Source organism: Peromyscus eremicus, chromosome 7, assembly GCF_949786415.1.
Source record: "Peromyscus eremicus chromosome 7, PerEre_H2_v1, whole genome shotgun sequence".
NCBI classification, from domain to species: domain Eukaryota; kingdom Metazoa; phylum Chordata; class Mammalia; order Rodentia; family Cricetidae; genus Peromyscus; species Peromyscus eremicus.
In genome coordinates this window covers 31576470-31601889 of record NC_081422.1, presented here as the reverse complement: position 1 = coordinate 31601889, position 25420 = coordinate 31576470, and the positions used below count along the sequence as shown (strand labels likewise).

Below are 25420 nucleotides of genomic sequence, written 5' to 3'. Positions count from 1 at the left end.
TTCCCATGTGAGGACATGGATAAGAGGGTTGTTTATGAACCAGGAAATGCCCTCGCCAGAAACTAAATCTACTGGGACCCTCATCTTGCATTTACTAGCCCTCAATAGAAATATTTATCTATTGTTCACAAGCTGATTACCATGTAGATTTTCTGTTCTGGACCAGCATCCTAAAAGGACTAAGCAAATGATTTTTGTATTTAATATGGGAATTACTTCCTGAACTCAAAGTTCTTGAAGAGTATAAATATTTAGGGATGGAGAGATGGCTCAGTGGTTTAGAGTACTGGCTGCTCTCCCAGAGAAACAGGGTTTGATTCTCATCACCCAGATGGCCACTCATAATGCCTTGTAACACCAGTTCCATGGATCTGATGCCCTCCTCTGATCTCCAAGGACACCAAGCATAGATGTAGTACATAGACATACATGCAGAAAAAACACCCATACATGTAAAATACTGAACAAATTATTTTAAAGATACAGATATTAATTTCATTAATTTTTCACCTTCAAGTTAAATACTTCAGTCTCTGACACATTTGAGTTAATTTTTGTATGTTGTCTAAAGGGTAGGTCAGTGATCTTTTACTTATTGAAAATTTGCCAATATACTGAGAAGTACTTTTTAGACCACTGGGGGAGGAAAGTCATCAAGGTATTACCCACTATCAACTATACATGCTAAAATACCGAACCTGTTGGCAAAATGTGCCTATTGGTGAACTAGTGGTACTAAGTTCTTTGGGGAAATAAACCGCTTTCTGATTAGAATTGAAGCTTGTTCCCCAGAAGGCAGTCTATGCCGTTGCTTTAACTTGGTCAAAATCTCATATCTTAGGAGGCCACAGACCTAAGGGTGCTGTTTTGTTAAGTGAAGATTTGGTGAAACTGCCTTCTGAGTATTAGTGGATACATATATAGATTAGTCTTGCATTCAAACTGGACAGAATGCCTCTCTCTGCAGTGGATGTCAGTTAATAGAGTGACTCCCAAGTGGACAGATGACCACTGAGTGCTCCAGGCTAATTGAGACTTCTGTGTCAACCTTCCCAAGCACGGGGACATTGTGTAAGAGAGGGAGGAAGAATGTAAGAGCCAGAGGATGGGGAGGGGCACTGTGAAGCACTGTCATCTGGCCCCGACATGGTCATGCCTCTCATGAGCTTACCTCAGCTGTGGTTGCATACGTGGGAAGGAGGGTCACTTGGGGACTCTGAGGAGGAGCGGGTGGAGCAGCTGTGGGTTAACAGAATCAAGATACATTGTATACATGAAGGAAATGCTAAAGAGAAAATTAAAGATTTTTTAAAATGAGATAAAATTTACTGCTCTGTTCACCTGACTTGCCATTTTCCCTGGAGAACGATACAGGCATGTTTCATGCCTTATTTTGCACTAGTTATAAACTTTTTATGATTCCTTTTTGTTCTCATTATTGTGTTAATTAGTTTTACCCATTTTCCAAATGGAATTTTTTGCCAGTCCTGGGCTCACAGTGTAATAAACAGATTGCCCTGTCCATTTTCAATGGAGTTGCAGAAGGCACTAAGCCCCTCCTTACCCCAGGTGGGGGCTCTAGCTGCTTGCCTCAGGACTCTGGGAGCTAGAAAGTTATGTGACTGAGCCCAGGATCAGAAAAGGGGGCTGGCCTCAAGCCCCGAACTGTTTACTGGGTGTTGTTTTATGTTCTAGACCAATGAGATGGCCAGCTTGGGAGGGTGAAAGTTGTGACCTGTAAGAGGAGAGGACAGGAATTTCTTCTGAACAAGAATTTTAAAACCACTCTCTCATGCCAAATCAGCATGCCAGCACCCATCTTTGCCCAATCTCTATGCCAGGGTCCCTTTCTGCAGAATTGTTGTTGTTGTTGTGTTTTTAATGATCCTTAAGATTTTATTACAGAATTAAATGGAATAAGCACTTAGAAAGCATTGAACCCCAAAGTTCCCAAGGATTTAACAACCATTAATAATAGTCACTGTCCCTGGTCATGTTCATGCCTGAATAAAAAGTACAAAATACAACCGTTCGTATTGGAAAATAATTTCACTTTCACTAACTTTGTTATTTAGGAACACCCTAAAACATTTCAGTTTTTGTAAACCTGTCTCCTGGAATTTACATACAAAAATTAAAGCTACTGTAGACAGAATGGTAGCCTCCAAGAGATCTCTGTGTCCAAATCTCTGGACTTCATGAAGGTTTGACCTTGAGGGACTACTCGGATTTGGTGAGTGAGAGACACAGAGCTAGCTCTAAGATATCTGGGGTTAACACAAGTACAAAGGTCTTGGTGAAAGAAAGAAGCGAGATGATCTGGGTTGGCAAAACAGCACCAGGAAGTCTCTAACTATTCTAGATTTAAAGAAAGAAAAGCATTGGGAAGCAAAGAGCACATGCAGCTTCTGGAAGCTGGTGAAGTAAGACCCTGGCAGATTAATTTAGAAGAACTGTGATTTTTGCATAGCAGATGTTTAATAAAAGACACAACCCTACCAGGGGCTTCCCAAATGGGATTCAGTGTTGCATACATATCAATCAGCCTAGAGAGAAACTTTGGACCAACAGACTATAAAATAAAATATTTGGTTACTTAAAGTCACAACTTAATGTCTTAAGACACCAATTTTATGGTAATTTGCTATAAAACTGTGTGAAATGTATATGTTAGCTAAATAGATAATGGGTGGATAGATATATGATAGATTGATAGTTGATATATAAATAGATAGGTTGATAATAGAGACAGACAATGATAATAATAGAATGCACACAGATAATAGATTGTAGATATATAGATTAGATAGACATGTAGATGATAGATAAGTTGTAATAGATTATAGAAAACAGAAAAGATAACCATTAATATAGGAGACTCTCACTTAATGCAATATAATATTTATAATTTTCCAAAAAGGGAAAATGTTAATATGAACACAAATCCAGACTTTGTTTAATATCTAGAATATTACTTATTTAATTATGTCCTCAATATCATAGTAATAAACTCATCAATGTTGTCATTTTCCCAGAAGACCTACTGCTTCATTGCATTACTCTATTGAACTTGTTATCTAATGTCCAACAATTGTGTACACCTTCAAAGCTTTCCTTAAAGGAATATAATAACACTACACATGGAAAATACACACATTCATTTGACCCTAACTACTCTGTTAACAAGGTGAGCAAGTTTGCCTGTCTACCCTACCACTCTTTTTGAAAGCCATTGATCTGTAATTGGAAATGGTCATTTTTAAAGCATTAAGCTTTTTTTCAGAATCTTCTTTTTAGTCCTGCCCTCCAAAACAAACTGTCTAAAAAGTTCCTAGTTCCACAAGCTACATGTAGCAGGTGTCAAGACAGTGTCGCAGATTGTACTGTTGGGCAAGAGGTATTTGGGAGCTTGATGCTATAGATGGACAAATAGACTTCAGGATAGAAAGGACTGTGAGGAAAATTCAGGCATACACGACAGAGAGCAAGGATCTTTTTATAAGTTTCAGAAGAAGTAGGGAGGTTCTGTGCCAAGTGAGTGATGAGTAATGGATAGTAAGTACCTGCTGTAGTCAGGCAGTCTCTGATGCCTGTAGGGGAAGGGATAAGTCTGTTAGTCTGGAGTCCACATGCAGAATCATCTATGTGGGTGCAGAAAGACAGAGCTATAGATGGGCACGACTTGCACAGCAGCTGATATTGAATCTAGCCCACTGGGGCTTCTAAATATCTTGCTATGAAAAGCTCAGGTAACAGGATGCAGTGGTACCAATGTTTCACCCATCCCAGTGGGATCTGTGACCTTCTCTCTGGCCACATCTCTGTACATGGGAACACATCCAGAGAATGATTCTGGTTCCCAATCTGTGGAGATGAATTTAATTGTGAAATTTGGTTCTGGGCCTCAAAGGCCTTCACGAGAGCCGATTCTTTTAGAAAAGAACATTTGGGCTAGTTGTTTTCAGAAGTGGAAAGGTAATGAAACCTTTGTATGGATACATAGGGAATGAAGAATACCAAAACCCCAGTGGGTGAGTTTGATCTGGAAGGGAATATAGAAACTCCCGTCTCCCAGACAGCTTGTTAGCAATGCCTTTTCAGAGGAGGGAGTGTGTTCGAGGTACCTGTGGGTAGCAAGAGGAAGATCTGCCCTTAGGTATATGTGGTATCTGCTATTGTACTGGAAACAATGAGATAAGGTGCACCGGTAAAAGTCTTTACCAGACTCGAATTTATAGAAGTGTAAGAAAAGATATACACTGTGGGAGGACCAGATTATGAGAGAGAGAGAGAGAGAGAGAGAGAGAGAGAGAGAGAGAGAGAGAGAGAGAGAGAGGGAATTGGTCACTTAGTCTCATCTCAATTGCCCGTTCTGTGGCACGGTATTTGAATAAATAACAAGTTAGTATCTCACTGCTTTCTTATGTGATACATTTTATAACATTACATGTTATTTCCCGACTCTGCTTATTTAGGGAGAGGCATCTGTGGGCATTAGGAATTAGATTCCAAATTTTCAGAGAATGAATCACAAGTCATCATGTCAGGTTCTAAGCAGTCAGTCTGAGCCTGATTGTCGGTGGCCATTTTGCCTTTTATTTCTAATCCTTCTGTCTCTACTTTTTCCCCCTGTGAGAACAGTGATGGGACGAAGGCCTCATTTTTTTTTTTTCTACTATGTATTCCAGCTGAGAAGGTACACCTGAGGGCTCTGATTAACACTGATCTGTCATAGTGTCACAGGGTTGTAAGCCTAAAAGCCTTGAGCTGCATTTTGCAAAGGAAGAGAGTGTGTATCATGGGGTGTGGAAAGACAGAAGGTTAAGCAAGCAGAAGCTGAAGACAGACAACATAATGAAAAACAAGAACAAAGGGATTGTGGGAGCTGAGCAAACTCACACTAATTGAAAAAGCTTCCTAGGGATGGAGCCACCCAGGAGGTCTATATTAGTCAGGGTTCTCTAATGGAACAGAACTTATAGCATGGGGACTTATCAGAGAGGCTTACAGGATGCATCAGGCTAGTCCAACAATGGCTGCCTACTAACAGAACGTCTAAGAATCCAGTAGCTGTTCAGTCCATGATGCTGGATGTCCCAGCTGGTCTTCAGTATATTCCGGAATCCCAAAGAAGTAGGCTCTAATACCAGTGAAGGAATGAAATGGCCAGTGGGAGTGAGGGCAAGCAGGCAAGAGCAAAGGCTTCCTTCTTTTATTTCCTTTACAAGACTGCCCCAGAAGGTGTGGCCTAGATTAAAGGTGGATCTTCCCACCTTAAAAGATCAGGATTAAAATCAAGCTTTCCCACTTCAAATGATTTAATTAAGAAGAATCCCTCATAGGTATACCCAGCTACTTGGCATTAAGCTAATTCCAGATGTAGTCAAGTCAACAACCAAAAATAGCTATCAAAAGTCTATATTAAATTTTGATTGAACCCCTTGAATAGTTTGATATGATCTGACATGTGGGAGATTTTCCTCTACTTCTCCTGAAGTAGTGGCCTTGACTACCAAGTCTCACTGGGGAGGACACCTGTACACTTGAGTCTGTAGAAAGGATGTCTAGGTTGGAAGGAGTACTTCCGTCAGGGAGTTGAGGCACCATCTTCACTGTCTATACAATGGGTGTATAAACTATTTTTGCAGCTCCGAGGGCAGTTTTATATGTGAGACATTGCTTTAACTTAGGAATGAGAGGAGAAGGCATGAAACTCAGTTACACATCCTTTTGGCACTGGGTAAGCCCAGTTTACTTTTGTCTTTTACCTGTTTGGGAGGTTTTTAGGAAGCACACATGTCTCTGTGTCATTTTGACTTCATCAGTGGGACAGGGAAAGCAGACCCAGAATGAAAGGCCTGTTTTCCCATCACACTTTCCTTCCATGACCCTGTAGTTTGTCTTGTCTTTCTATCTGGTCCCCAGGAAGATGACTGTAGTCTACACAGAAAAGGAACCTGAATCTGCAGTTTGGGTTTCAGTGATTCAAACATATACCTAGACATGTATCCCATTCACAAATAGTCAGAGGATTTAACATCTGGAAGTAGTGGTAGAAGGTAACAGTTTTCTTCTATGTGGAGAGTCATAGCCTAGTGTGTAGCACCCTCTAGACTCCTCAGCCACCCAGTCTCAAAATTTCTTTGAATCGCACAGCTATTAATCCCCATTTGAAAGTTAGTGAACTAAACATGTGGACAGGAATCTGGAAGTACTTGAACCACTGGGTAGGGATGGAGAAGGGAGCAGGCAGAGTGAAGCACATAGGCTCTGTGCTTCCCCCCCGGGCTATCTGCTCAGCACACTGGCTTGGGATCCCATTGGCTGCCTTTCTAGCCTGAGCTCATATATAAGCCTGCATTGCTGAGGCTAGGCCTTGAATGCTCTGTCCTGCTCTCTGCTGCTCTCTTAACTTGGAATCCCACTGCCATGGGGAAGCACTTCCTGCTGCTCCTGCTGGGTCTGTCCCTGGTGCTGGGCTTCCTCCATGGTGAGATACTGGCAGATGGAAGGGGCTGGTGCTGGTGGGCAGACATACTGTCAAAGGGTGTTGGGTTTGGGAGGTCAGGAATAAGATATAAAACCTGACTACTTTTATTCGTGGACCCCACAGCCTTCATCTCCATATCCTCACCTCTCCTTTCTTCTCTTCCCTCTGTTGTATACAGTACAGGCATCTCCAAATCCTCTTTGTCATGCCTCTGCTTCGAGTGTCCTTACTTCTGGTCCTTCAGTTCACCTCCTCATTCTTAACAAGAAAGCATTCTCAATTCCTCCAGCTTACCTGTGCATAGACCTAAATTTGTATTGGAAATGATGCAAGGAAGGTCCTTGGCAGGATGAAGGTAATGAAGTGATGGGAGCACTTGTCTGCTCACAGGTGGCAGGCTCAAGCTCCCCACATCAGAACTCTGAGCTTCCTCCTCTCAGCCCAGTTCATTCACGGGTTTTGAACTGCAGAAACTTGGCTCTTCTCAAATCCCTTCCTAGTGTCCAAGGTCATGGGCTACACTTTAGAGGTCAGCTCAGCATACACCCAGCTCTCCATGGTCGTTGTTTCTTTTTTTTTTTTTTTTGGTTTTTCGAGACAGGGTTTCTCTGTGTAGCTTTGCGCCTTTCCTGGAACTCACTTGGTAGCCCAGGCTGGCCTCGAACTCACAGAGATCCGCCTGGCTCTGCCTCCCGAGTGCTGGGATTAAAGGCGTGCGCCACCACCGCCCGGCCGGTCGTTGTTTCTTACTTATTGTTTATAGCCACAGACTCAGCTCCTGTCTGATCCCTGAGGTGGTGCTCCGGTTGACCCGTTATCCTTGATTTTGCCTTTTCAGCTCTGACATGTTTGCAGTGTGACTGGTTAAATGCCGATGGAGTGTGTGTGAAAGGAGAAAGCACCTGTGAGGCTAAAGATGACCAGGAATGTGGCATACTGGTAGTGTCTAAAGGTGCGTCAAGCCTGGGAGATATCGGGGTCACTCTGTTTGCTGCTCAGGAAGAAACCATCCCTCTTTACACTCCTGGGGACAAAGCAGAGACTAGGGAGGTGTGTTTCTGTGTAAATTCAGGAGAAGTCTCTTTTCCATTTGGTACTGGTTGCCTACCACTCTTTGCCAGAAGAAGACATTTTTTTTTTTTTGAGCAGGGGTTGGGGGGTGTCTCTGCATGCTCTTTATAGCTTTCTGGAAAACATATTAGGGAATGAGAAGATTTGAACTTTAAAACTCCAGTCAGTAATTTGGGGAATGGGAGGCATGCCTGCAGGCCAGATTACAGGTTGATAGATGATAACTACAGTCACCTGAGTATGGCTGGCATACATTTCACCAGGGAGTCTAAGTCACCTTTTTCTAAGACTCTGATTTTACAAATACTTAGGTTTGACCCTTGTTATTTTTCTTGTACAGGTTATAACATCTGGTTTGGGCAGCAGGATTGTTCTTCCAGATGTTTCAATAAGACTTTCACCCATTATAATATAACACTGGATTTTACATGTTGCCATGACCAATCTCTGTGTAATGAATTTTAGAGGCTGGGCCCTTCCTTGCTCAGTCCTGCTGCAGGTGAGTCCTTATTCCTCCCCTGTGCTCTCAAGGCTCACGACACTGAACCTTCTATTCCCTGCACTGCCAAGCCCTGACACCTGCCTGGAATCAGCATCCGCTGCTGATGTTTCAACAGTTAGTTGGGAGTAGAGCAATGCTCTCTGCTTCCCCATATCCTGAGAGCTTCTGCCTGCCAGTTTCCTGCTTCCTTCTTCCTCTTCCTCCATCCTTCCACCACTAGCTGACATTTGCCACACTTTCCCTGTTCCTCTCACTTTTACTTTCATCAACACTGGTTTTACACTAGTGAATATGGCAGACCTCACAGCCCCTTTAAGAACCTTCAGATTCATGGCACCTCTTCTGCCAAGGTTCTAGCAAACATCAGTTCAGTATCTCACTTCATTCTTATTGATTGAATGGGAGACAAATGCTATCTGATTTCTCACTGCTGTGACCTGGGTAAAACAGTACAATGGAGCAATGATATAGTTTAGTTTGTGATTTTAGAGGTTTTCATTGTGGTGGGAAGGACGTAGTGGACCAGAGCTGTTCACGTCATGGCATGTAGGACACATAGCTGAGCATGTAGGAAGGGACCAGGAAAGCATACACCCTCCAAGGCCACGGTCCTTGCTTTCTGCAATTCAGCCTGTAACTCTCTTAATCATCTATCCAATATTTGAATGTATTAATGACTTAAGCAGTTTAATTAGATCAAAGACTTCATATCCGTGTCTAGAAATGTGACAGACACACCCAGAGCAGTGTTTGAGGAATCTCTTAGACATCCTTGACACAATCAAGTTATAGTTAAGATTAGCCATCACATGGGCTGAAGTCATTTCAGCACCACAGCATCCAATTTTATTTTGTGTACACATGGAAAGAAGGCTCAGTTTAGCTTTATTTCTAGTAAATTACATACATTTGAAGTTGATGTTGAGTCTTTATTTTTATATTTTTTCTAGCACATTGCATACTCACCTTAGAAAATACAGACAATTCTGTCCAAGAAAACATGGCTAGTAATCCCATCCCACCCTGCAAAGACATGGCTTGTTTATATATTCAGGCATAATTCCAAAGTTTTAAAATCATTAATAAGTTATGATGCATATTTACATGTGTTTACATATGAACATTTATAAACTTACAAATATTAAAAATCATTATAACCTTGTTTTTCAGTGCTGTTCATTGAATCCCAGCTCTGGAGCATGAGAGGAAGCATTCTACTACTGACCTTGTCTTGAACCCTATATCTTGGTCTTTCCATCATATGCCTTAGGTGTCTTTTGTAGTCTATATGTATCTTACTATATTATATCGGATACTATGTCATTCTTATGTATCATTAAAAGTTTAATTCATTAGTTCTGTATAGTTGTCTAAATTACTTTGAATTATAAGATACTTATTTTTATTTGTTTTGTCCGTGTTTCTGTGTTGACATGCCATGACACGTATGTGGAGGTTCAAGGTTGAACTGCAGGAGTCAGTACTCTCCTTCCACCATGTTGGTTATGAAGGTTGAACTCAGTGGTGAGACTTAGTGGTCAACGCACTCACACTCTGTATCTTATTATCTCTCCTCAAGTTTAAAATCATAGAATTAGGAGGCCAGTGAGTAAAGTTACTTGTCACTGAGCCTGATGACCCGAGTTCAGTTCCTGGGAACCACATGGTAGGTAGAAGGAGAAAATGGATTTATACAAGTTCTTCTCTGACCTCCACATGCTAACCATTGTAGGACACACACACACACACACACACACACACACACACACACACACACACAGAGAGAGAGAGAGAGAGAGAGAGAGAGAGAGAGAGAGAGAGAGAGTAAAACAGACGAATACACAATAAATGCAGTGAAAAATAATACAATTATAGCATTATTTTTTATCCCTTTCCACATTCCCTCCTCTACCCTGCCCTTCCATCCTCCTCCCCATTTAACCCTTTCTGTACCATTATTCTCCTTTAACTCTTGACACTGCATTCCAACTTTTCCCCTTGAATTCTCTCTCCCATGGCACTTTACTAATTTTCTGATATTTGTGGGTATTCCAAATGGAGTGCACATGTTGAAGAATCAATGCTAGCACCCACATATTAGAGAAATTAAAAACCAAGGAAATACAACTGTCAATCAATAAATGGGTAGCTGAAATGTATAGATAGTTTTCAAAAAGAAGGAGAGAAAGAGGAGGAAAGAAAGAAAGAAACACAAAGGCCAATAACCTTTTAAAAAGTGTACAAGACTAGGGAGCAGGGAGGTATCTCCCTAGGAATGGGAAATAGAATAGATAGTTATGGAATGTGAGGATCAAACAAGGAGTGGGAGGGAAGAGTTGGCATGGGAGGAAATACTGGGAGGGACAGATAAAACTAACGTTCATTTGAGGGGTCATATGGACTCATAATACAATAGATACTTTCTATAATATATACATATATGAAGGTGAGCTAAATGAAATTGCCAAGTAATGGGGGAGACAGAGTCCCAACTTTATATCTCTCATCACCAAATAAAGCTTCCTGTACTTGGAATGGGTTACATCTAATTGAGTTGTTACACAAAGGGGTCCCATGGTGTGGCAATTTGAATGAAAATGGCTCTCATAGGCTCACAGAGTGTGGCACTGTTAGGAGGAGTGGCCTTGTTGGAGTAGGTGTCGCCTTGTTGGAGGAAGTGTGTCACTGGCAATGTGCTTTGAGGTTTCAATTGCTCAAGCCAGGCCCAGTGTCACTCTCTCTTCCTGCTGCCTGCCAATCCAAATGCAGAACTCTCAGCTCCTCCAGCACCATGTCTGCCTGCACAGGCCATGCTTCCCACCATGATGTTAATGGACTAAACTTTGAAATTGTAAGCCAGTCCCTATTAAATGTTTTCCTTATTAAGAGTTGTCATGGCCATGGTTTCTATCACAGTAATAGAAATCCTAATGAAGACACACAGGAACCCCCAAACAACCCAGCCTATTGCCAAGGCTATTGGTGGTTCTCCACAAACTGAACATAAGGCCCTATTGCTGAAAACAACACCTACATAACTCATTGATCACGGAGAAATAGAGCTAGTGCCTACCGAGAGGCATCACCCCTACGGAGTAGTATGCATGTTACTAGAAGATACTCTGCATGCTACCAAAGGAGAAAGGTAAACACTCACCCAGCTACAAAACCTTTGATCTACAGAGTGTCCTGCCTACAAGACACACTGCTGAAATAGTGTCAGAAAGCTTGTGGGAGTAACCAACCAATATTTGATTATGTTTAAGACCCACTCCATGAGATGGAACCATATTCAGTGCTGCTTGGGTGGCCAAAAACCTGAGATCAGATAGGCCAGGGACCTAGGGGAAAACCAGCTACCATTGTTCTGCTAAAGCACTGGTTCTCAACCTACCTAATGCTGCAATAGTTCCTCATGTTGTGGTGACCCTCCCAATCATAAAATATTTTCATTGCTACTTCATAACTGTGATTTTGCTACTGTTATGAATCATAATGTAAACATCTGAATCCAGGAACTATGATATGCTGACTGCTGTGAAAGGGTCATTCAACTCCCAAAAGGGTTGCAACCCTGTACTGGGCTTTTTCTTTTGGCCACCAATCAGTTCCCCAATTATGACATGGTGACTTAATTTAGTTATGAATGCTTGGCTTATCTTATCTTCGTTTCTTGCTAGCTTTTATAACTTAACCTGCTTCTCTTTATCTATGTTTTGCCTTGGGGCTTTTTACCTTTCTTTCCTTCTATATGTCTATTCCATCTAACTAGCTGGCAGCTGCCTGGCTGGCCCTGGGCATCTCCTTCTTTTTCTCCCTCATTTTCTTCTCCCCTCTTTCTTCTATTTATTCTCTCTGCCCACCTTCCCTGCCTATCCCTCTCCTACATAGCTATTGGCCATTCAGCTTTTTGTAGACCAATCAGATGCCTTAGGCAGGCAAGGTGAAACAAACGCAACACATCTTTACATAATTAAAGAAATGCAGCATAGACAACTGTAACACACCTTTACACAGTTAAAATAATATTCCACAGCATAAACAAATGTAACAAATCTTTACATAGTTAAATATTCCACAACCCAACCCCACAGGTTGAGAACCTCTGTGCTAAAGGAACTTAGCAATAAAACTACTCTAATGACATTCTGCTAAATTCATAGGTCTGTGCCTTTCTCCGCCATCATCCTAAATTCATAGGTCTGTGCCTTTCTCCGCCATCATCCGAGGTGCTTCCTCCTGTAGCAGAAGAAAACAAATGTAGAGACCTGCAGCCAGACAATACAGAAAGAGTAAAATATCTTGGAATACTCTTCCCTAAATGGGATGTCTCCATCAAATCCACCCTCAGGGCTCAGGGTACTCTGTGGAAGAGGACACAGAAAGAGTGTAAGAGCCAGAAGGGAGGGAGGACACCAAAGAAGCAAGGCCTCTTAAACAACAGATCTATGTACATATGAACTCACAGAGACTGAGGCAACATGCACAGGGCTTGTATAGGTCTGCCTCAGATTGGATTCAAGAGCTGAGAGAAGTGGACACATGTCCCCATCCATAACCTAGAAGTTATCTCCAATTGAGAGCCACTTGCAAATGAAAAATTCTTTTTCTTTTAATGGAGTCTCACCTGGGAAACAAACCACCCTTAAGGGTAGACCTTATGCCCAGCTTTAGATAGCCAACAGAAAATACGCTCTATGGTATCTTTGGAGGTTCTTTTTGTCTCAGAATAATGTTGTCAGAGATTTATTATTATTATTTATTATACATTATAAATCTTTTATGTATATATTACAACTTCCAGTTTTGGGTTTCTATGGGATTCTTGTGCATGCAAATGTGTGTGTTCTTATGTCTATATGCATTTCTTTTGCTTTTTCTTTGGCTTTTTTTCTTATTTGGTTTTGATTTCTTTCATTATATTATTCCTGAGATGCATGTTTATTTTCTGAGGAGAGACAACAATAATGTGGATCTGGATGAGAGGGAAAGAGGAGAGGAACTTGGGGGAGCATGCAGGAGGGGAAAATATAACCAGAATATATTGAATGGAAAAAAAATCTATTTTCAATAAGAGAAAAAAATAAAGGCAAAAAAAATAGTATCCAATATTCTTATCAATTGGGGAAATGCAAATTAAAACTACTTTGAGAAACCACCTTACCCCAGTCAGAATGCTGTCATTAACCAACTTGACAACAAATGTTGGAGAAGATATGGAAAGGAAGCCTCATTCACTGCTGGAGAGGGTGCAAATTAATCCAGCTATTGTGGAAATCAGTTTGGAGATTTCTTAAAAGTTACAACTACAGGTAACATAGGACCCAGCCATCTCATTCCTGGGCATTTGCCTGGAGTAGTCAATATTCTACCATAGAGATATTTGCATTTCATTCCATGCTTATTGCTGCTTTATTCACTATAGCAAAGGATTGGAATCAACATAGCTATATAACAACAGATGAACAAATAATGAAAATTTGGTGTATATATATGTTTGCGTGTAAAACTGAATATTATTCAGCTGTATAGAATAATGAAGTTAAACATTTGCAGGAAAATGGATGGACTTAGAATGTGTAATATTAAGCAGGGTCACATAAATTCAGAAAGAAAAGAAGGGCATTTTCTTCTTCCCATGCAGAACCTATCCAATAATGTATGTATGTATGTTAACAGATGTGCATGGGTACAATGTACCATGAAGGAAGAGAACAAGCAGGACTGAGTGTTACGGGATAAGGAAGGACTGAATGCAGGGAAGGGGCAAAAGTTATGAAAGAAGGTGTGGAACTCATTGTTAGTCTAGCTCTAATTCTGGGATGGATTTTGTTTTTTTTTTTTTTTTTGTGGTACATAATTGTATAAAATATGTTTAATACTGAAAGTGCAAAATTTGTGTGAAGCCCCATTGTTTCTGTTTTTAGTGCTTATTCTAACCATATAGGGGTTCACTGAGCTACGTAGACTTTGGGTTTAGTTAATTTTTGGTGTGTTATGCTTTTATCTATTTGCATAGAAATATTTTTATAATATTTTATAAATATTTTAAATAAAAACACATGTATAATATTCTATTATGAAGATATACCACATTTTCATTATCCATTCATTAGTCGATGGACATTTAGACTGTTTCCATTTCTTGACTATGGTGAATAGAACAGCAATGGACTTGGATGAGCAAGTGTCTCTACAGCAGGGTGAACATGACCAAGAGTGGTTGGCTGGATAATGTGGTAGATCTATTTCTAGCTTTCTGAGGAACTTGCACTTTGACTTCCATAGTGGCCATCCCAGGTTGCATTCCCACAAACAGGAAGTAAGTCTTTCCCTTTCCTACATGCAAGCCAGCTTTTGCTGCTGTTTGTTTATTTGGGTCTTGGCCATTCTGATTGGGGTAAGGTTAAATCGTAAAGTAGTTTTATCTTGCATTTCCCTGAGGGCTAGGGATGATGAACATTAAAAAAGATGTTTCTCAGCCATTTTCATTTCATCTTTTGAGAATTCTCTATTCAGTCCACGCATTCTTTTTCCATTGGGCTATTTTTCTTAATGTTTAGCCTTTTAAGTTTTTTATATATTCTAGATACTAATCCACTTTTGGATGTATAGCTGGTACATACTTTTCCCAATTCTGTAGACTGCCTCCTCACTTGAATGACAGTGTCTTCTGCTGGACATAGGCAGAAAGCAGCCACAAGTTTTTTTTTTTTTAAATTTTTTATTTTTATTTTGCAATACAATTCAGTTCTACGTATCAGCCACGGATTCCCTTGTTCTCCCCCCTCCCGCCCCCCTCACCTTCACCCCAGCCCACCCCTCATTCCCACCTCCTCCAGGGCAAAGCCTCCCCCGAGGACTGAGATCAACCTGGTAGACTCAGTCCAGGTAGGTCCAGTCCCCTCCTCCCAGGCCGAGCCAAGCGATCCTGCATAGGCCCCAGGTTTCAAACAGCCGACTCATGCAATGAGCACAGGACCCGGTCCCACTGCCTGGATGCCTCCCAAACAGATCAGGCCAATCAACTGTCTCACCCACTCAGAGGGCCTGATCCAGTTGGTGACCCCTCAGCCATTGGTTCATAGTTCATGTGTTTCCATTCGTTTGGCTATTTGTCCCTGTGCTTTATCCAACCTTGGTCTCAACAATTCTTGCTCATATAAACCCTCCTCATTCTTGCTAATTGGACTCTCAGAGATCCACCTGGGGCCTAGCCATGGATCTCTGCATCCAGATCCCTCAGTAGTTGGATGGGGTTTCTAGTTTGGCCATCCCATCACCAGAGTAGGTCAGTTTGGGCTGTATCTCGACCATTGCCAGCAGTATATTGTGGGGGTATCTTTGTGGATTTCTGTGGGCCTCTCTAGCACTTTGCTTCTTCCTATTCTCATGTGGTCTTCATTTACCATGGTCTCCTATTCCTTGTTCTCCCTCTCTGTTGTTGATCCAGCTGGGATCTCCTGCTCCCCCAAGCTCTCTTTCCCTCGACCCTCACCCTTCATTACCCCCACTCATGTCCAGGCTGTTCATGTAGATCTCTTCCATTTTTCCGTCATTGGGCGATCCCTGTGTCTTTCTTGGGGTCCTGTTTTCCAGGTAGCCTCCCTGGTGATGTGAGTAGCAGTCCAGTCATCCTTGTTCCACATCTAGTATCCTCCTATGAGTGAGTACATACCATGTTTGTCTTTCTGAGTCTGGGATACCTCACTCAGAATGATTTTTTCTAGATCCATCCATTTGTCTGCAAACCTCATGATGTCATTGTTTTTCTCTGCTGAGTAGTATTCCATTGTGTATATGTACCACATTTTGTTTATCCATTCTTCAGTTGAAGGGCATCTGGTTGTTTCCATGTTCTGGCTATTACAAACAATGCTGATATGAACATAGCTGAACAAGTGCTCTTGTGGTGTGGTTGAGCATTCCTTGGGTATATGCCCAAGAGTGGTATAGCTGGATCTTGGGGGAGATGGATTCCCAGTTTTCTAAGAAAGTGCCATATTGATTTCCAAAGTGGTTGTACAAGCTTGCATTCCCACCAGCAGTGGAGGAGAGTTCCCCTAGCTCCACATCCTCTCCAGCATAAGGTGTCTTCAGTGTTTTTGATCTTAGCCATTCTGACAGGCGTAAGGTGGTATCTCAGAGTTGTTTTGATTTGCATTTCCCTGATGATTAGGGATGTTGAGCAATTCCTTAAATGTCTTTCAGCCATTTGAGTTTCCTCTGTTGAGAATTCTCTGTTTAGATCTATAGCCCATTTCTTAATTGGACTGTTGGGCATTTTGATGTCTAATTTCTTGAGTTCCTTATATATTCTGGATATCAGTCCTCTGTCAGATGTGGGGTTGGTGAAGATCTTTTCCCATTCTGTAGGCTGTCGCTTTGCCTTGTTGACTGTATCCTTTGCCCTACAAAAGCTTCTCAGTTTCAAGAGGTCCCATTGATTGATTGTTTCTCTCAGTGTCTGTGCTACTGGTGTTCTATTTAGGAAGTGGTCTTCTATGCCAATGCGTTCAAGACTACTTCCTACTTTCTCTTCTAGCAGGTTCAGAGTAGCTGGATTTATGTTGAGGTCCTTGATCCACTTGGACTTAAGTTTTGTGCACGGTGATAGATATGGATCTATTTGCAGCCTTCTACATGTTGATATCCAGTTATGCCAGCACCATTTGTTGAAGATGCTTTCTTTTTTTCATTGTGCACTTTTGCAGCCACAAGTTTTGACAAAATATCTAGCTTATGACTAGAAACCTCCATGAAAACTCTTGAGTTGAGCCTCAACAGTTCTCATAGTTTACAGCACTACTGTCTTCCAGGCTCCTCCTAGAATGGCTCATTAAGCACTGGTCAGATTATTCAATGGCTTTTCTAGTACAGAGTTACAAGGTCTTCAACATTCCTTAAACAAGCAAGCAAGCAAGGAAACCCAGCATGGTCAGATCTGTCATAGCAATATATCACTTCCTGGGAACTTCTGTGTTAGTTACTTTTCTATTCTGTGATAAAACACTATGACCAAAGCATCTTATAGAAGGAAGGAGTTTTATTCATGGTTGCAGAGGGAGAAGGGTTCATGATGGCAGGGAAGCATGGCAACAAGCTAGTATGGTGACTGGAGAAGGAAGCTGAGGGCTCACATCTTGTACTGCAAGCATCAAAAGGAGAGTATGAATTGGGTACAGTATATGACTTTTGAAACCTCAAATTCTGACCCCAGTGACCGACTTCCTCCAACAAGGCTACTTCTCCCAAACCTCCCCAAACAGTGCCACCAGCTTGGGATCAAGCATTCAACTGCCCAAGACTATGGAAAGTATTTCTTATTCAAACCATCACAATGTCCATGCCAGCACTTGGTATTGGCAGTCATTGGTGCATTTATCCTCTTGGTTCAACCACTCTCACACATGTTCAGTGGTTTGGATTTGCTCTTTTCTAATGAAGGGGGACATTTAGCACTTTTCACATGCTTGTTATCATCAGGATCTCTTCAGATAATTAATTATCTGTTCTGATTCTTTGGATCAGATTTATTGACCTGAGAAAAGTCTTCATGTATTTTGGCTTCATGTTCTTTGTTAATAAAGTGTATTGTGAATGTTTTGTTTCAGTGTGTAACTTTTCAGATGTTTATCAATGTCCCTTCAATGGCAGAAGATACTAATTTCAATAAAAATCTTCTGTAGTTTCATTCAGCTGCTATGATAAAATACTCTGTCCAGGAGTCACTATGTGGAGGATGGGGTTCATTTTACCTTATATGTTACAATTCACGTTCTCTTTTCTTAGTCACTATCGACTGGAGGACTGATGAACTTGAATTTGTTTGTTGGCATCTAGTTTCTGTCGTGATGATATCTGAAGCAAGACTTTTGAGGTGTCAAGTGGGGCCCTGTAAGTGTGACTGTGAACATTGACTCCTTGAGTGTAGACTTGTGTGGCTTCTTCAAGATGTACAGGGATGAAAGACATAAGAAGACCAGATATAGCTCTTGTTCCCTTTTTTTCTATGTTCCTCAGTAGGGTGTATTTTGTGGGATGGGGCCTGGTACAGGCATGTTCACATCAGAAAGATGTTGTGCACATGTGTCTGAGTAGCATGCTGAACCATGCTCTGGATTAACTGGATCAGCATGCAGATTAGGGAGTGGCTTGTGGATATGAGGTCAAGACACTTATTAGATGGGTAACCATTAGTGTAAGACAGGAAATCCATGAAGCTTTTTAATACCATCTGCTCCATGACTCTGATGCCTCTTGTCTGATTCTAGAAAGACTATGAGCCTGTGACATGCTGTGTCTCTGACCAGGTAGGACTGGCTTACACGGAAGCAGCATTCCTTAGCTCTTAAAAAAGGCAAAGTCCTCTTGTTTCCACTGTCAGAAGATCTAAGACTCTCCAGTTTTGTGGATTGAAGGCTGCCAAGGAATCTTGTGGTGGTATTGTGTTCCCCAAAATATTGTGCACCCTAATAAACTTATCTGGGGTCAGAGACAGAACAGCCACAATATTAAACATAGAGGTTAGGCAGTGGTAGCACACGCCTTTAATCCTAACATTCCAGAGGCAGAAATCCATCTGTTCAAGGATACAGCCAAGCATGGTGACTCACGCCTTTAATCCCAGAAAGCGAGCCTTTAATCCCAGGGAGTGGTGGTAGAAGGCAGAAAGGTATATAAGGCATGAGGACCAGAAACTAGAAGCATCTGGCTGGTTAAGCATTTGGCTGGTTAAGCTTTCAGGCTTTGGAGCACAGTTCAGCTGAGAGCCATTTGGATATGAGGACACAGAGGCTTCCAGTCTGAGGAAACAAGATCAGCTGAGAAGTTGGCCAGGTGAGGTGGCTGTGGCCTGTTCTGTCTCTCTGATCTTCCAGTGTTCACCCCAATACCTGGCTCAGGTTTGATTTTATTAATAAGACTCTCTAAGATTCCTGCTACAGAATCTGATCTTGAATTTTTAGTAGGCCTTGTAAAAGTTCATCAACTGTTTCCTGTGTGTCACAAGATAAAAAGTGACAGTAAGTTACAGAAGTGCTTAGGCCTATGAGTTCTGTGCCAGTACATGCTATTATTCCCTTGGCCACAATGGGTGGGGTAGGAATGGGAAATGTGTGTGTGTGTGTGTGTGTGTGTGTGTGTGTGTGTGTGTGTGTGCCATTAATGTGGCAGGATTCTTTGGCTGTTAGGAGTCAACAGCTACATTTGGTAAATATGTTAGTGTATAAGTCCCAGTCCAGTTGGTGGAGAGACAGAGATAGGCTGATGTGGCATGGAGGATAATGTCCTGCTGTTCAAATAGGTAGACAGTTGACTGAAGAGAATGGGTTCATCTTCCCCCAAAAAGAGAGCTGGCTAGTTTCTCCTGTCAGAGGTGTGACAAGAGGGTAAGGGTTAAAATAGAAGAGAACGTTTGTGTGTGTTCAGATAAGGCAGGAGGTGGAGGGAAATGCCATTTTATAGATTTATGGAGTCTCCTTTTGTTGGGAGCCACAGAAAAAGGCCAATGGGGGGACTTTGGTACCCTCGGTAGTAGATCCTGATAGGATCTAAGCCATTGAGCAGAGAAGTAGACATGAACTTGAGAAATGCAGCAGCTGGGAGACTTCCCATTTGCAGCAGGTGTGACAGAGTGGTCAACCCAATGAGAGAGATTATCAGAGGTGGCTTGGTGGTGTTAGTGAGGTTACATAATGAAGAGTCTAGCTGTCCTGCAGGAATACTTCTATAGGAGGCTGCATAGTAAAGCAAAGAGGGTCTTGTCCCATTAAGAGAGTATGCATGGCAATGGAGGGGTCTGACAACAGACACCTAACTATTCATGAACTTGGAGATCTTCGATATATGATCTGGGTATATGTGTCATACTGTTTGCAAGTCCTATCAGCAAGAACAAGTCCATTTTGGTTTAGGGTCCAGAGTGATGCTTGTGAATCTGTTCAATTAGCACAAGATCTGGGATAGCCATGCATGCTGACGTAGAAAAGAAAAGACTCAGCCAGCAATTGTTTGCTAGTTCTGTATTAGAAGCATTGAGTAACTGGTCAGCAAGATTTAGAGCACATTTTAAGTGATTAGAAGTGAGAGACTCTTTAACATGAGACAAGCAAAGTGAAATACAGAAAAAAGTAGGGCAAGGAAAGACCCACATTGTTAGAAAAGGCTGTGATTACAAACTTGTCAATTTTGTCTGTGGTAAAATTTTTAAGATGCCTGGAGCCAGTATTCAGTTACAAATTGAAGGCAACCATCAGTTTTATCTCCTGGTGCTGACTGCTATTAATATATCTCAGTGAGGACTACAGGAAAGAGTTCCTTTTCCCTCTGATACAGAGACATCAGATGAGGGCACAGAGGAGGAAGCCATCTCACTAGGCTGCCTTTTCAATAGGAATTGGGAATCTCCAAGGAATTCACAGATGTAGGAGAGGCTAGACAGAGAATGGCTCTCCCAGAGTCCTTCCTCTAGGACATGGATGAGAGTTGACCTCCTGCCAAGTTTTAGAAGGGAGTATGCCCTCATGGCATAGCAGTTGGCTTTAACCTGGAAAAAAGATCTGAAGGGCTAAGACCTGATAACCTAGCAGCAGTGGTGGTGGTAAGAAGGAACAAGTATGGCCCCAGCCTGTAGGAAGGGCTTGAAGTTAGCTTTTCCATAGACCCAGTGTCCTGGAGGGATTTGTAGAGATAGTGGGCCAGGAAAAGGCTTTGGTAGAAGTTTGACAGTAGAGTGTCACATGAAGTGTCTGATGATGGAGATGGCAGGAACACAATGTGCCAAAGATTGGGACGTAGAGGAAATTTTCCCCAAATAAGGGGTTGTCAATACATTAATTCAAAGGGACTTAGGTCATGACTGTATTGGGCATGGCACACTGAATGAATTCTCATGAGAGGAATAGGGAAAAGATTAATTCAACTGATTTGAATTTGTATCATTTAGTGTGATGACTTTTTATAATGGAATTTATCCTTTCAACCTTTCCTGATGACCGTGGGCTGTAGAGGTTATGTAGCCTCCAGGTTTTTGTTGAGAGCCTTACAAACCTTTGAATAAATTTTGATATTAATGCTAGGTTTTTAGGGACTTGGAAGTAATGTCATCAACTCCCTAAATTTGAGATGGAAGAAGGGACTGAAGATGCCCATATGTTCAGTTGAGACTGAACAGGCAGCTCTGAAGTCTAAAATCAGATCCATGATTTGTACTCTGGGTTCAGTGCTGGAGATCCACATTGGTCATCAGAGCTGAGATTTCTGGAACTGGGCATCTTCAATTGTCAGTGGCCAGTACTGACAGGCCAGGAGTTGGAAATCATGACCTGGAGTTAGGGTTTAGGACAGCTATCCTTTACTTAGAATCTGGAGGACAGCTCCATATCTAATATTTCTCAATCTTACATCCTGGCCAGTGTTCCAGTGGAGTCTGTGAATCCAGGCAGGTTCTTGTCCAATGTTCCTCTCAATCACACTTGAGAAAGGACCCAGAGGCATTCTGTGAGGATGAGGAGACCTTTTCTGACTGTCTAGTGTAGCAGTTGCTGTTGATTGGAATTTGCTCTGATCTGTTTTCCATTTATGTTGTTTTGCCTCTTCCTGTTATTATTAAAGACCTTGAAGGCCAGTTGAATAAGATACTTTTGTGGGATTAGAGGTCCATCTTTTAATTTTTGGAGCTTTTTTCTAACATCTGGGGGAAGACTGGGGGATAAAATGTGTATTTATATACAGCTTTCCAGCCTCTGAAATTAAGTCCTAGACTCACATACTTATAGAGAACCACCATAAGGTGGCTCATGCAAGTTGCTGGATTTTCATCAGCTCTCTGGCTCATATCCAGATCTTATTGTAATTTGCTGCTTTGAGAAAAGATCTATTTATACCTCTAATGAGTAAGACGTGGACATATGTGCTAAGTCAGGGGATTCTGGTTGATAGCTCCACTTAGAGTCAGTAGAGGGGAATCCCCTCATTCCCCCTAGGGAGATGGTTGGGAATCTGGGTGTGGACTGAATTTTTAAAGATATGACTGAATCCCAATGTAGTGAAAGTGGCTGTGATAATGTAGATGTCCTGGAGAGTTAGATCATAGGAGTGGGTGATCTGTTTGAATTCCTTACGTATTGAGAAGGGTCAGCAGAAAAGGAGCCTTCCTGTTTTTCTACTTGGGCAGTATCAGAGAGGAAAGTGAAATATGAACTTTAAGAATTCCCTCTCCTCCTGCCTCCTCTAACAGGGGAAGCTGAGCAGAAAGAATATGAGACAGTTAGAATTTTGAGCATATAGATGGAGGGGACAAGTCTGGAGATGGAAAGTGGGGTGGTGGGAGAGGACATTTGAGGTAGGGAGAGGGAAGATTTTTTGGTGAAATGTTTAATTTCCTGCTGCAGTGCAAAGGAAGGCAATTGTACGGGCTGGGTGGAGTCCTGTAAAGAAGGAGACGGGGAGAGCTAAGATCAATGCAATACACTGGGGAGGGAAGCTCATCTGGAGAGAGATGGAGCATCAGATCAACTAGTGCCTGAGGGAGGGGAGTATGAGGGAGGAGGGAGGAAGAAGCTGGCAGGGTCACATTTGCAGGAATCATCCTCTAGTGAATGAGGATTGTTTAGGGCAGGTTTTTCAGAGTGACTGAATTAATAAACCTTACAAGACTGGCAAAGGGAGGGGTAATTTTGAAGACAGAAAAAGACTCTAACTAGGAGCTTCTCATCATTTTACCCTACTTTGGTCTCAAACTCTAATGTCAAAGGTACCTTTTTCAGGCCACTAAGAGCCATTGTCTAATCAATACTGTGGGTAGATGCTGTTACAATGGAATTCATTATGTGGCCTATTGAGTTGAGCAAGTGGAGATAGTAAGGGGGGCAAGAGTCTCTTGACCCCTTAAATCAGTCTACTGGAGGACTCAAACCTGAAATATTGTATAATCTGGGTGGACAGCCATGGGGAGTCCCCTGACTCAGGGCTGAGATTTTACTTGTGCCAGAGATGGACAGATGTTCCTCAGATTTGAAAAGCTCACAGAGCAGAAAGGAGGCCAGTGTTGGTACCGAGAAATAGTGTCAAAGGCAGAAGGTATAGGAAGGAGAAGCCCCAAAGGGAAATCTATCTTAGTGGAACCTCTGTATGAGTCACAGAGTACTACTACAGAAAGTCTCAGATATGATAGAGGACAAAAAGATTATTCATGGGGACCACAAGACTCATTTAACTCCAGAGGAAATGTGGTAGGATCCAAAGGGACAGGGGAATTTAGAACCACCTAGAAAACTAAGGAAACCTACTTTAAAGGATTTAGAAATGGGGAGTCAGAGGACTTGACCTTGCACTGTAGGGAACTGAGGAATCTAGATGGTGTGAGAGAGGTGTTAATGAAGGACTCCTTAGGTGTGTTTTCTGAATGGGCTTTCGTCTTTTGATGTCTGAGGTCTCTAAGTCCCTAGGCTCTTGTCATTCTCCTGGATGACCTAGGGATACCTAGGGAGTTTTCCTTACAAATAAAGACAGGCTGCTTACCTCTTCTTATAGCATCAGGGGTCCCAGAATCAACTTTGAGGGCTTTCAAAGAGAGAGAGAGAGAGAGAGAGAGAGAGAGAGAGAGAGAGAGAGAGAGAGAGAGAGTTGCTGCACTTCTAGGATGTAACATTTCTACCAAAATTTTGAGGTCACTCTCATTATGAAATGGCCAGGTTGCAAGAGTTCATCCTCCTTCCTCAACCTAAGTGCTGTGATTACAGATGTGCTAAATATCATGCCAAACAATTTTTTAAAATAAAAGTATTATTTAGAGTTTTATTCTAAGAATGGTTTTCAAATGAGTTAATTCCCCTGTTCAGGACTTATTTGGTAATGTTTTGAAATATTTCTGTTGTCCCTGCTTATAGATGGTGTTCATAGAGTAAAAGGCTAGGTGTATTAGGGATAAGATATAGGTTATTTGGTGGTGGTGCTGGTGGTGGTGGTGGTGGTAGTGATAGTGGTGGTGGTGGGGGTGATAGTGGTAGTGGTGTGTATATGGGTGCGTGTGTGTGTGTGTGTGTGTGTGTGTGTGTGTGTGTGTCTGTGGTTAGCATGTATTGAGAGAGGAAACTGCTCTCATCTCAAAAGAATAAAAAGACTGTTCTGGTGTCAAATATGAGTGATCACAGCCCCCAAGCATAACTTTTGGTTTTCCCGAATATCATGTTCCAATGAGGCAGCAATTTTATGAAGTTTTTATAGAAAGAAAAGAAAGTGTCATGATTGAAGACACTTTTTAAACACATTGGTGGGAACATCAGATAGCTTGGTCGCAGCAGAGCAGGGCAGTCTGTGTTGTAGTCCTCAGATAGTGTGGAAGGACACTCAGTTTTTTGATTGGTACTTCTGGTAGTCTACTAAGTTAATACAGCTCAGAACATTTCACCTGACAACCACAAGGTCAGACACAAGGTGGGAAAAGGAACGGCAAGAAGGAGGCTGCCGACAGCCTGACGTAAACTTGAATGAGGCTCTTGACCTGAGACACTGACAGCTCCTTTTACTGCTCTCCACTTGGAATTTGTCTCCTTTATTGGGTGATGGAGGACAGGTAGGCTGACTTGACTTGGGGAACACGTTGTGATCCCCAAGTTTGACAGCAAAGTAGCGGGAACCATGGGACAAGGACACATTTTGGGGGTGTATGCCACTCACAGTGAGCTCATGAAGAGCAAAGATGGAAATTTCCAGCAGCTGTTGGAGTCATTTTACTCCAGGGACATTTCCTTATGTTCTATGTTAGCAACATCAGGGTTTTTTTTTTTTTTTTTTTTTTTAACTCAGCTTAGTGAAGCAGAAAAATGAGTTTGGACTTTGTTTTAGATAACATCTGACTCTAGACAAATCTCTTCCTGATCGGTACACCCCAGGCTTTGATGTCCTGTTTGCCTTTAGACTTTGTTTTTGTTTTTCCATTTTGGGGTTCATTTCCTTTGGAGTAGTTGCCATTTGATGACTGGCTTTGTCTTTCAGAGTCCTCCTGAAAGGGTGTTTTCAGGTGTTACTGTAAACTACAGAAACACAGTCTCTATTGTCATAGGATAGGTGAGGAAAGAGAGAACTCAGAAAGGCATTGGGAACCCGACCACCATGTTTCTTGTATGGATATGCTTTCAGGGCTGAGCATTTGGTGTAGTATAACTCACTGGTGTGCTCTTCCCTGGGAAGACTATTTCTCTCCTTCTCAGCGTTCCTTAGCTGCCCGTAGATCTTCGTTAGAGTTGAGTTTTCCTGGACTTTCCCTGTCAACTTTGGTATGTCTATTGTTGTCCTTGTTCAACTCTTGCTGAGGCAGTCCTGTTTGTGAAACTTTATGGGGATAGTTCCTGACA

General features: G+C 41.9%; 1 long non-coding RNA gene across 1 annotated transcript; it reads left to right on the top strand.

The window, feature by feature from the left end:
• Nucleotides 1-7331: 7331 nt before the first annotated feature.
• Nucleotides 7332-9333, top strand: LOC131914161 (uncharacterized). The gene is made up of 3 exons (XR_009380093.1): nucleotides 7332-7442; nucleotides 7902-8060; nucleotides 9234-9333. It is a non-coding gene; the product is annotated as an uncharacterized LOC131914161 (long non-coding RNA).
• The last annotated feature ends 16087 nt before the right edge of the window (nucleotides 9334-25420 follow it).